The sequence below is a fragment of the Perna viridis genome, chromosome 11, assembly GCF_037379345.1.
Source record: "Perna viridis isolate PV_CMFRI_1.1 ecotype Kerala chromosome 11, ASM3737934v1, whole genome shotgun sequence".
Classification (NCBI taxonomy): Eukaryota; Metazoa; Mollusca; class Bivalvia; order Mytilida; family Mytilidae; genus Perna; species Perna viridis.
In genome coordinates, this window is record NC_142455.1 from 4,568,277 (window position 1) to 4,578,388 (window position 10,112).

Below are 10,112 nucleotides of genomic sequence, written 5' to 3' on the forward strand. Positions count from 1 at the left end.
TATTTCCATTGCTTTTGTAGGAGAAAGATTCTTTCTTATTTTAAATTTTAAAAAGAGAATAATTTCATGGAATTCAACTTTTTGGAGCGTGTAACTGAATGACAAAGAAAAGCGTAGCTTCTTACATTAAAAATTCTCTCTTATATTATGCTTTATCATTGTTTGTTTCTTGTTCAAATGCGATCAGAAATTAATAATGGAATTCGATTTAGAATTGTAAGATGAAAGCACGTTGAAAGCCACATAGAGTTAAATAAATGCATTCGGTCGAACGCACGAATTAAAATGAATTAAATTCTGCCTGAATTTTTCATTACAGTATATAGTATAACGTATTACTGTACAGTTTTGAATAATGCTTTCAGGGCCATCACGTGTCTACAACAACCAATATATAGGAAAGAGGAAAATGGTTAGAGAATACCGAACATCTTTATGGTCAACACTGACATTTTTGCCCAAAGGATACCAATTGTTTTCCGTTTAACCAGGATGACGAATGCTCGACGTGGCTTCCATCTTAATGTACACTTGAACGATACCGAATTGTTAAATTTTCAAGTCAATCTACATCCACTTTACCTTCGATAACCACGAAAATTAGTACCTAACGATAAAAGAAATGAAACTTTAGTGTCTACCAAAGCTACAGTTCTACAGAGGAATGACCGACTGGTATTCTACCTACCCCAGCTACAGATCTACAGATGAATGACTAATCGGAATATTACCTATCCCAGCTGCAGATCTATAGAGGAATGACTAATCGGAATATTACTTACCCCAGCTACAAATCTATAGAGAATGACTAATCGGAATATTACGTATCTCAGCTACAGATCTACAGATGAATGACCAATCGGAATATTACCTATCCCAGCTACAGATCTACAGATGTATGACTAATCGGAATTCTACCTACCCCAGCTACAGGTCCACAGAGTAATGTGTGGCCGGGATTCCAACTACCCCAGCTACATGTCCATAGAGGAATGAGTGGCTGGAATTCTACCTACCCCAGCTACATGTCCACAGAGGAATGAGTGGCTGGAATTCTACCTACCCCAGCTACAGGTCCACAGAGTAATGAGTGGCTGGGATTCTACCTACCCCAGCTACAGGTCCACAGAGTAATGTGTGGCCGGGATTCCAACTACCCCAGCTACATGTCCATAGAGGAATGAGTGGCTGGAATTCTACCTACCCCAGCTACATGTCCACAGAGGAATGAGTGGCTGGAATTCTACCTACCCCAGCTACAGGTCCACAGAGTAATGAGTGGCTGGGATTCTACCTACCCCAGCTACAGGTCCACAGAGTAATGTGTGGCCGGGATTCCAACTACCCCAGCTACATGTCCACAGAGGAATGAGTGGCTGGAATTCTACCTACCCCAGCTACATGTCCACAGAGGAATGAGTGGCTGGAATTCTACCTACCCCAGCTACAGGTCCACAGAGTAATGAGTGGCTGGGATTCTACCTACCCCAGCTACAGGTCCACAGAGTAATGAATGGCTGGAATTCTACCTACCCCAGCTACATGTCCACAGAGGAATGAGTGGCTGGAATTCTACCTACCCCAGCTACAGGTCCAAAGAGTAATGTACCCCAGCTACAGGTCCACAGAGTAATGAGTGGCTGGGATTCTACCTATCCCAGCTACAGGTCCACAGAGTAATGAGTGGCTGGGATTCTACCTACCCCAGCTACAGGTCCACAGAGTAATGAATGGCTGGAATTCTACCTACCCCAGCTACATGTCCACAGAGGAATGAGTGGCTGGAATTCTACCTACCCCAGCTACAGGTCCAAAGAGTAATGTACCCCAGCTACAGGTCCACAGAGTAATGAGTGGCTGGGATTCTACCTATCCCAGCTACAGGTCCAGAGTAATGAGTTGCTGGGATTCTACCTATCCCAGCTACATGTCCACAGAGGAATGAGTGGCTGGGATTCTACCTACCCCAGCTACATTTCCACAGAGGAATGAGTGGCTGGGATTCTACCTACCCCACCTACCCCAGCTACATGTCCAAGAGTAATGAGTGGCTGGGATTCTACCTTCCCCAGCTACATGTCCAAGAGTAATGAGTGGCTGGGATTCTACCTACCCCAGCTACATGTCCAAGAGTAATGAGTGGCTGGGATTCTACCTATCCCAGCTACAGGTCCAGAGTAATGAGTTGCTGGGATTCTACCTATCCCAGCTACATGTCCACAGAGGAATGAGTGGCTGGGATTCTACCTACCCCAGCTACATTTCCACAGAGGAATGAGTGGCTGGGATTCTACCTACCCCACCTACCCCAGCTACATGTCCAAGAGTAATGAGTGGCTGGGATTCTACCTTCCCCAGCTACATGTCCAAGAGTAATGAGTGGCTGGGATTCTACCTACCCCAGCTACATGTCCAAGAGTAATGAGTGGCTGGGATTCTACCTACCCCAGCTACATATCCAAGAGTAATGAGTTGCTGGGATTCTGCCTACCCCAGCTACTCCAAACTACATATCATAGCCACAGCTCTACAAAGGCTCGGAAAATTACATATCCCAAGCTACAGATCTATAGAGGAATGAGTGGCTTTTTATTCTGTATACCTCAGCTGGCTACAGGGCTACAGAACAAAGGCAGGCTGGGTTTCTACCTACCTAAACTATAGAAAATCAGAGGAACGAAAGGCTGGGATTATACATATCCGAGCTACAGATATACAGAGAAATGACAAGCCGGACTTCCTCCTACTTCATAAATCGGGCGTATACAGCGTATGATAGATGGGATTTTTCCTATCCTAGCTACAGGTCTACATAGGAATGGCAGGTTGGGATTCTACCTACTTCAACTATCTACAATGAAATGACAGTCTTGGATTCCATTTCTCCTAGCTACATATATCCACAGAGATTTATTTTTTTTACAAATCTGCAGAAGGATAACAGACTGAGATCCTCCCTCCCCATAAAGAATAAGTCTACAAAGGAATAACAGGCTGGTATTCAACATATCTCATAATGGAAGGCCTACAGAGAAATGGCAGACGGGGAAATTGCATACACAAGCTACAGATATACAGAGGAATGAGCGGCTGGGATTTTACCTACCCCAGCTACAGAGGAAGGAAAGGCTTGTATACTGCCTACCCCAGCTACAGATCTACAATGGAATGTGTGGCTGGTATTCTGCATGCCCCAGATACAGGTCTACAGACGAATAACAGGCTGGGAATCTACCTGCCGCTGCTATAGGTCTACAGAGGAATGTCAGGCTGGTATTCTACCTGTCCTTGCTATAGATCTACAGAGGAATGACAGGCTGGAATGCTCCCTGCTTCAGCTACAGATCTACAGAGGGATGAGTGGCTGGGATTCTACCTGGCCCAGCTACAGATCTACTGCGGAATGATAGGCTGGGATTCTATCTGCCCCAGCTACAGGTCTACAGAGGAATGAGTGGCTGGGATTCTACTTACCCCAGCTACAGATCTACACAGGAATGAGTGGCTCGTATTTGGCCTGCCCCAGCTACAGATCTACAGAGGAATGACAGGCTGGTATTCTACCTGCCCCAGCTACAGATCTACAGAGGAATGACAGGCTGGTATTCTACCTGCCCCAGCTACAGATCTACAGAGGAATGACAGGCTGGTATTCTACCTGCCCCAGCTACAGATCTACAGAGGAATGACAGGCTGGTATTCTACCTGCCCCAGCTACAGATCTACAGAGGAATGACAGGCTGGTATTCTACCTGCCCCAGCTACAGGTAAACAAAGGAATTCTACAGACCTACAGAAAATAAAGGTAAACCAACCATTTATAAAAATCTCCTTGGTTCAAATGTAACACTAGATTAATCGTAGCTTCAGAAGATGCAATAAATATTAAAAGTTAAAATCATTTTTTACAAGTTAGAATCAATGCTAAATAATAAGATACATCAGGGTGGAACATTTCTTTATTAACTCAGTGAGAATCAGTGGTTCATTAATGTGCACCAACGTCAATGGAAAGCCTAACACTTTCTTAAAAATATGAGGCGCTTTATAATTGTCAGTCTTTTAGCTATTGTACAATATCAAACTGTCTTGGTTTTTTCAGTTAACATTTTCAAGTTTCAGCGTGGTGTGAAATATGTTGCGGGGTATATATACAGTAACAAAATATCAAGTCTGTACCAGTGCGCGGTTATGTGTTTAAGCGTCCGAACTTGCGCCAGTGTTATATACAACCAGAATACTCGGATGTGTCACCTATCAGAGGACAGAAATTCGAAACAATATTTGGATAGTGATTCGATTTTAGCATTCAGGGAGGCTATACCGTCGGTATGTATCTGAGGCAGGTGTAACTTGAAAGATTTCGAAGGCATAGTCCATACAAATTGTATATATCTTCGAAATGATTAAAACAAATAATTTGTTAAAATAATATAAACCTCTTCGCTGCAGATCCTTTTCTATAGTCCGCACGATCTCGGGAAATATTTTCAGAATTAAATCTCAACAAACAATTATACTCCTATAATGCTTAAGGAGGTAGACCTAGGGTAAGGGATATAACTCTTAAAATCGGTGATATGTTTGTATCATACTCAATTTCACCTAAGCCAACCATGCTTTCATTTGAAACAGAATGATATTGGTCCAAGTTACTTTGATGCTTATATGAGATTGGCGTAAAGTTCCAATGACTCAAAGAGTTGTGTCCCTTATCCTATGTCCACCTCCATAATGTAATGTCAATAATATATCGGCTTAAGTATTGAAGAGCTATTTGAATATTTAGGTACATATAACTACGTCATGTGACACCAACTCATTTGAATGTCTATAAATGTCAACTGACCGTCCCAAAACCATGCGTTCTAATCCTATAATTTCTGAAAATAACTCCGAGTGACATAGCTTTATCATATATCCTGACCACATGGATTTACATCAAATATTCAAATATATGTTCTAATAGCTAAGGAGAAAAAAATTAAAATATAAAATTTAAAGTGGCGTTAACAAGGAATTTCATAGGTATTCTGAAAATATTTCTCAGAGTTCGTATGCACTATACAAAAGCAAAGGCGGGTTAAAAATGAATCATTTTGAAAAAATTAGTTTTACAAGAATTTTTTCCCCAAGATATATAAAACTAAGAAGGACTATAAAGGAACTACCATTTGATTTTGTTAAGGGGTAGGGGCTAGGATAAAACTTGGATTAAAATAAAGGCAGAATTGTTTTTGTTTTTGTTTGTTTCTTTTTTCAAGAAATAAAAAGCCAGGACAGGTCATAAGAAAAAAAATAAACAGACAGATTTATTATTGTCCTATTTTTTGGTTTATATTTAAAAAAATGCAATGAGTAATACTTTCCAACAGCATAAGTTACCAAGTGTACTTCATAACAAAAACGAATTTTCACGAAAGATGTTGAGGTGTGCTGATGAAAACTGAATTAAATGATAAAATACCTCATAACGAACGAGTCCTTTTGTAAATGTATTTTGTGTATATACCTTTCATTATTTTAAGGTAGTAGCCCGGTCATTTTTGTTTGTTTGTTTTTTTATTTTGTCCAATGTTTTATGACATTTGGTGAATTGATGATTGACGGCTAGGCGATACTTTCTTATTGTATTATGATTAGGACTTTTGTATCTTGGAATTGTTGTTATATTTCCACATAACGATTTTAGTTTGTTTTTTTTGGGGAGAAAAAAATTCAATATAAGAGTCATTTTCTTGCCGTTTCAATCGTTACCGATCACACTTACACTGTTTATAAGATAGTAACGCCCATTCATTGTATAACCCGTCAAATCACCCTAAAGTGTATATGGTGTTGGATAGTAACGCCCATCGATAGCATAACCCGTCAAATCACCCTAAAGTGTATATGGCGTTGGATAGTAACGCCCATCGATAGTATAACCCGTCAAATCACCCTAAAGTGTGTATGGCGTTGGATTTTAACGTCCATCGATAGTATAACCCATCAAATCACCCTGAAGTGTATGGTATTGGATTGTAACGCCCATTGATAGTATAAGCCGTCAAATCACCCTGAAGTGTATGGTATTGGATTGTAACGCCCATCGATATTATAACCCATCAAATCACCCTAGAGTGTATGCTATTGGATTGTAACGCCCATTGATAGTATAACCCGTCAAATCACCCTAAAGTGTATGGTGTTGGATAGTAACGCCCATTGATAGTATAACCCGTCAAATCACCCTGAAGTGTATGGTATTGGATTGTAACGCCCATCGATAGTATAACCCATCAAATCACCCTGAAGTGTATATGGTGTGGGATAGTAACGCCCATCGATAGTATAACCAATCAAATCACCCTAAAGTGTATGGTGTCGGATAGTAACGCCCATGATAGTATAAACCGTCAAATCACAGAGTAAGAATGTGACGTGTTGGATAGAAACACCCATTGATACGTTGTAGTATAATTCATTAAATCACCCTATTTTCTTTTTAAGTATTTTAAACGATTATATAGAAAAAAACCTGAAAATTATTCATGCAAGAATGTTTTTTTTAAATTTTTTTTAGGAATTGGTGGGAAGTTGTCAACAGCATATCTGCAAAGCCAATGAACTATGTGTTCCGAATGGACAGCAGTACAATTGTCCTTTATGTAAGACTTTTTAATAGACAATTTTTTTTTTACTTTACTAAAATGACCATTAGACGAGAAACATTTATGTGCATTGAGAGGACAATGGTGGAGTGGTGAATATTTGGACATTTGGATCTTTTTAAAAATTATTCCAACTTGGCGTGACACGTTCGTTTTAACAGAGGAGGTTTCCAAGTAGCGTAAAACACTGCTCGCACTTGCTCAATCATGAAATGACCTATATCAACGTCACATGATGTAACGTCATGACACGATTCCGTAGGTTTATTCATGTGTAAAGGAAATGGGATTCAATTTTCGTTTTCCAGTTATAAATCTTACTTAAATGTCATACACGTGTGTTCTACGTTTGTTTCTTGATTGCATGAGAACGTGAAGTTTACATGAAATGATCGGTTAACATTGAACATTACCCAGTTTCCGATTCAGGCACAAGGGGCTAGTTACAAGACTAAATAGGCCATATACATTAGCACGGCCCAGATAACAATAAATATTCATTACCAGTTGTTTAATCTGGTTTCTAATCTGGTTCCCCGGTCAATATCATGAGCAACCCAAAGATTCCTAATGTACCTCTTTTAAAAAATATACACATGTCCATGTATGTTTTTGCTCATACGAGAATGGGAGGTTCACATTAAAAGATGAAATGATCGATTAGCTTTGAATTTATGTGATTTTACCAGGTTTCCAATTCAAACACAGGGCTCGTTACAATTGACTATATAGGTCAAATACATTATCTATCTATCTATATATATGTATATTTCGGCCAGCAAAAGCTGTATTTTTATATAGCCTAGCTGGCCGAGTGGTCTAGGGCGCTGGACTTTGTGCAGGCGGTGTTGCCATAGATGTCACAGGAGTTCGAGTCCCACGGAGGGAACGACCAAAAATTTGCATCGCAAATTTGACAGTTCTAACATCGTTGGGAATTTTTCAGACCTTTCTATATATATATAAACATTCGGGCCATCACGATTAAGAAAGGGTAATTATATCAAGAGAACCGAGATCCTAGCGGAAGTCACCCGATTCATAGGGTGTAATCTAATTATATATGTCTCTACCCGATTTTAGAGCATATCGCATTCGTGCCATTTCAAATGTTGAAAGCAAGCCAAAATCAGTGGCAGAGAATATTTGATGATTAGCAACTTTGAAGTCTTCAGTCTTAATCATGTCTTGTCTGTTTTAAAAGTTTATCATATTAGCAAATATATGGCAAGCCAAAGAGGACAAAATATTTTGTAATATTAGAAGATTTTCTGATATTAAAAATTCATTTTCTAATATTACAAATTCCTGATTTAGTAATTTTTTAAAACAGCACACATTTTGTAACATTAGAAATTGAAATTGTTATATTAGAAAACTAATTTGTAATATCAGAAAATGAATTTGTAATATGAAAATATCACTTTGCAATATTGCAAAATCAGTCACATTTTAATATTACAAAATGATTTTCTAATATTAAAAAATTGTAATTGAATACAACAAATCCATTTTCTAATATAAACAAATCGTTTTTTATATTAGAAATTCAATTGAATTTTTAATATAAAAATATTTTTTAAAATTAAAAAAGGGTTTTACAATATTATTAGAAAACAAATTTGTAATAATAGAAAATGAATTTGTAATATTAATTAATCATTTTTTAATATTAGAAAACACAAATTTAGTAATATTAAAAAAAACATATTTTTAATAGTACAAAATCATTTTTAATATGAAAAAAATATTTATTAATATCATAAATTCATTATCTAATATTAAAATTCATTTTCTAATATTACATATTGAATTTGTAATATTAGAAGATGAATTTGTAATATTAAAATATCACTTTTCAATATTTCCAAATCGGTCACATTTTTTAATATTGCAAAATGATTTTCTAATATTAAAAAATGGTAATTGAATACAACGAATCCGTTTTCTTATATTAGAAAATCAATTTATAATATTAAAAAAGTCGTTTTTAATATTAGAAATTCAATTGAATTTTTAATATTAAAAAAAAGTCGTTTTAATATTAGAAATTCAACTGAATTTTTAATATTAAAGAAGGGTTTTGTAATATTAGAAATCAAATTTGTAATTGAAAAAAAAATTGAATTTGCAATATTAAAAAAATCCTTTTTTAATATTAGAAAACACTTTTTTGTCCACTTTGGCTTGCCATACAAATGTCTTTACATGTAATTTGAAAGAAATAATTATCTAATTATATATCTCGTTTCTTTTTATATTTTTCTTATTGACTGCTTTTATATACTCCCGCCACTTTATCGAAGATATTTTTCTACGTGTTATTGTTCAAAAAGAGACACCCATTTCAGCCAAACTCAATGTTAAACTTACAATGAAGGGCAAAAGTAGAAAACGGAAATGATGTCACTCTAATGTTGGTGTTCCGAATGGTTGATGACGTACTAGTATATGTATTAAACATTTATCTGAAAATAAACCTTAACCTTCATTTAAGCATACCTGCTAAACTTGCTATCGATTAAGAATAATTAACTTTATCTAAAATTGACATTTATCTTGCAGTGCATCAATGCTTGGACAATTATGCAGCAGAGGATCAGTTTCCGTCGTATTGTCTTTTCTTTGCTAAATTTGGTGGATGTCAAGAGAGCAACATCGGGAACCTTTCTAGTATCCATATCAACTGGACACGTACAAATTGGTTGTTTCATATCAGTAGGTGTAAAAGGAGTTGTATGTTGTGTGATGAAACCATATTTGGTAACGGAAGTGACGAAATGTAGGCAATTCATGTACCATTCACTCAATTTATAGGAATACATTCAAATTGTCATGTTTGTTTGTTAGTCTTTATCGTTTTTATTTTGTAAAATCTGGCTTTATAGTGACTTTTAAAATAGAAATTTTATATACATGCATATAATTATATGTACATGAGCATTTTAAGCTTGCGTTACTTTTTTATTGACTTGTTTTCTATACATAGGCTGATTTTCTCCCGCCATTCCATTCCAAGTTTTTTTTTCTACTGGTTAAACTAACAACTGAATGGTTGATAACGTTTAATATTTATATGAAAAATATTCTACCAATTTTAGCGTCACATCAACTACTCGATAACACAAGTAATACGTATATTAAATAGGTAATTAATTAGCATGAAATGACTCTATGTATACCAATACTTCAGACCAATAAGACAACAGTACTGTTAACTAATATCCAGTAACAAATATTATTGTATAGCAATATATTTTCCCCATAGAAAGCAATGTCAGCGTGCAATAAATTTCCATACTGCACTAGTACAAATTTATTAATCTATGAAATTGGAAATGAAGGGAAATAACTCTATTATCTATTTATAATTTGTTTACTGTTTTAGCGAGCATAATATATTCTGAATCATTCACTTTTGCCACCGGAAAAAAAATCCTGTTTTTTTACATCATAATG

The 10,112-nt window shown here is 36.5% G+C and overlaps 1 long non-coding RNA gene across 1 annotated transcript; it reads left to right on the forward strand.

The window, feature by feature from the left end:
* The first annotated feature begins 214 nt into the window (after positions 1-214).
* On the forward strand, positions 215-9,588 carry LOC148602410 (uncharacterized). Its single transcript, XR_015916425.1, has 3 exons — positions 215-4,329; positions 6,566-6,650; positions 9,219-9,588. It is a non-coding gene; the product is annotated as an uncharacterized LOC148602410 (long non-coding RNA).
* The last annotated feature ends 524 nt before the right edge of the window (positions 9,589-10,112 follow it).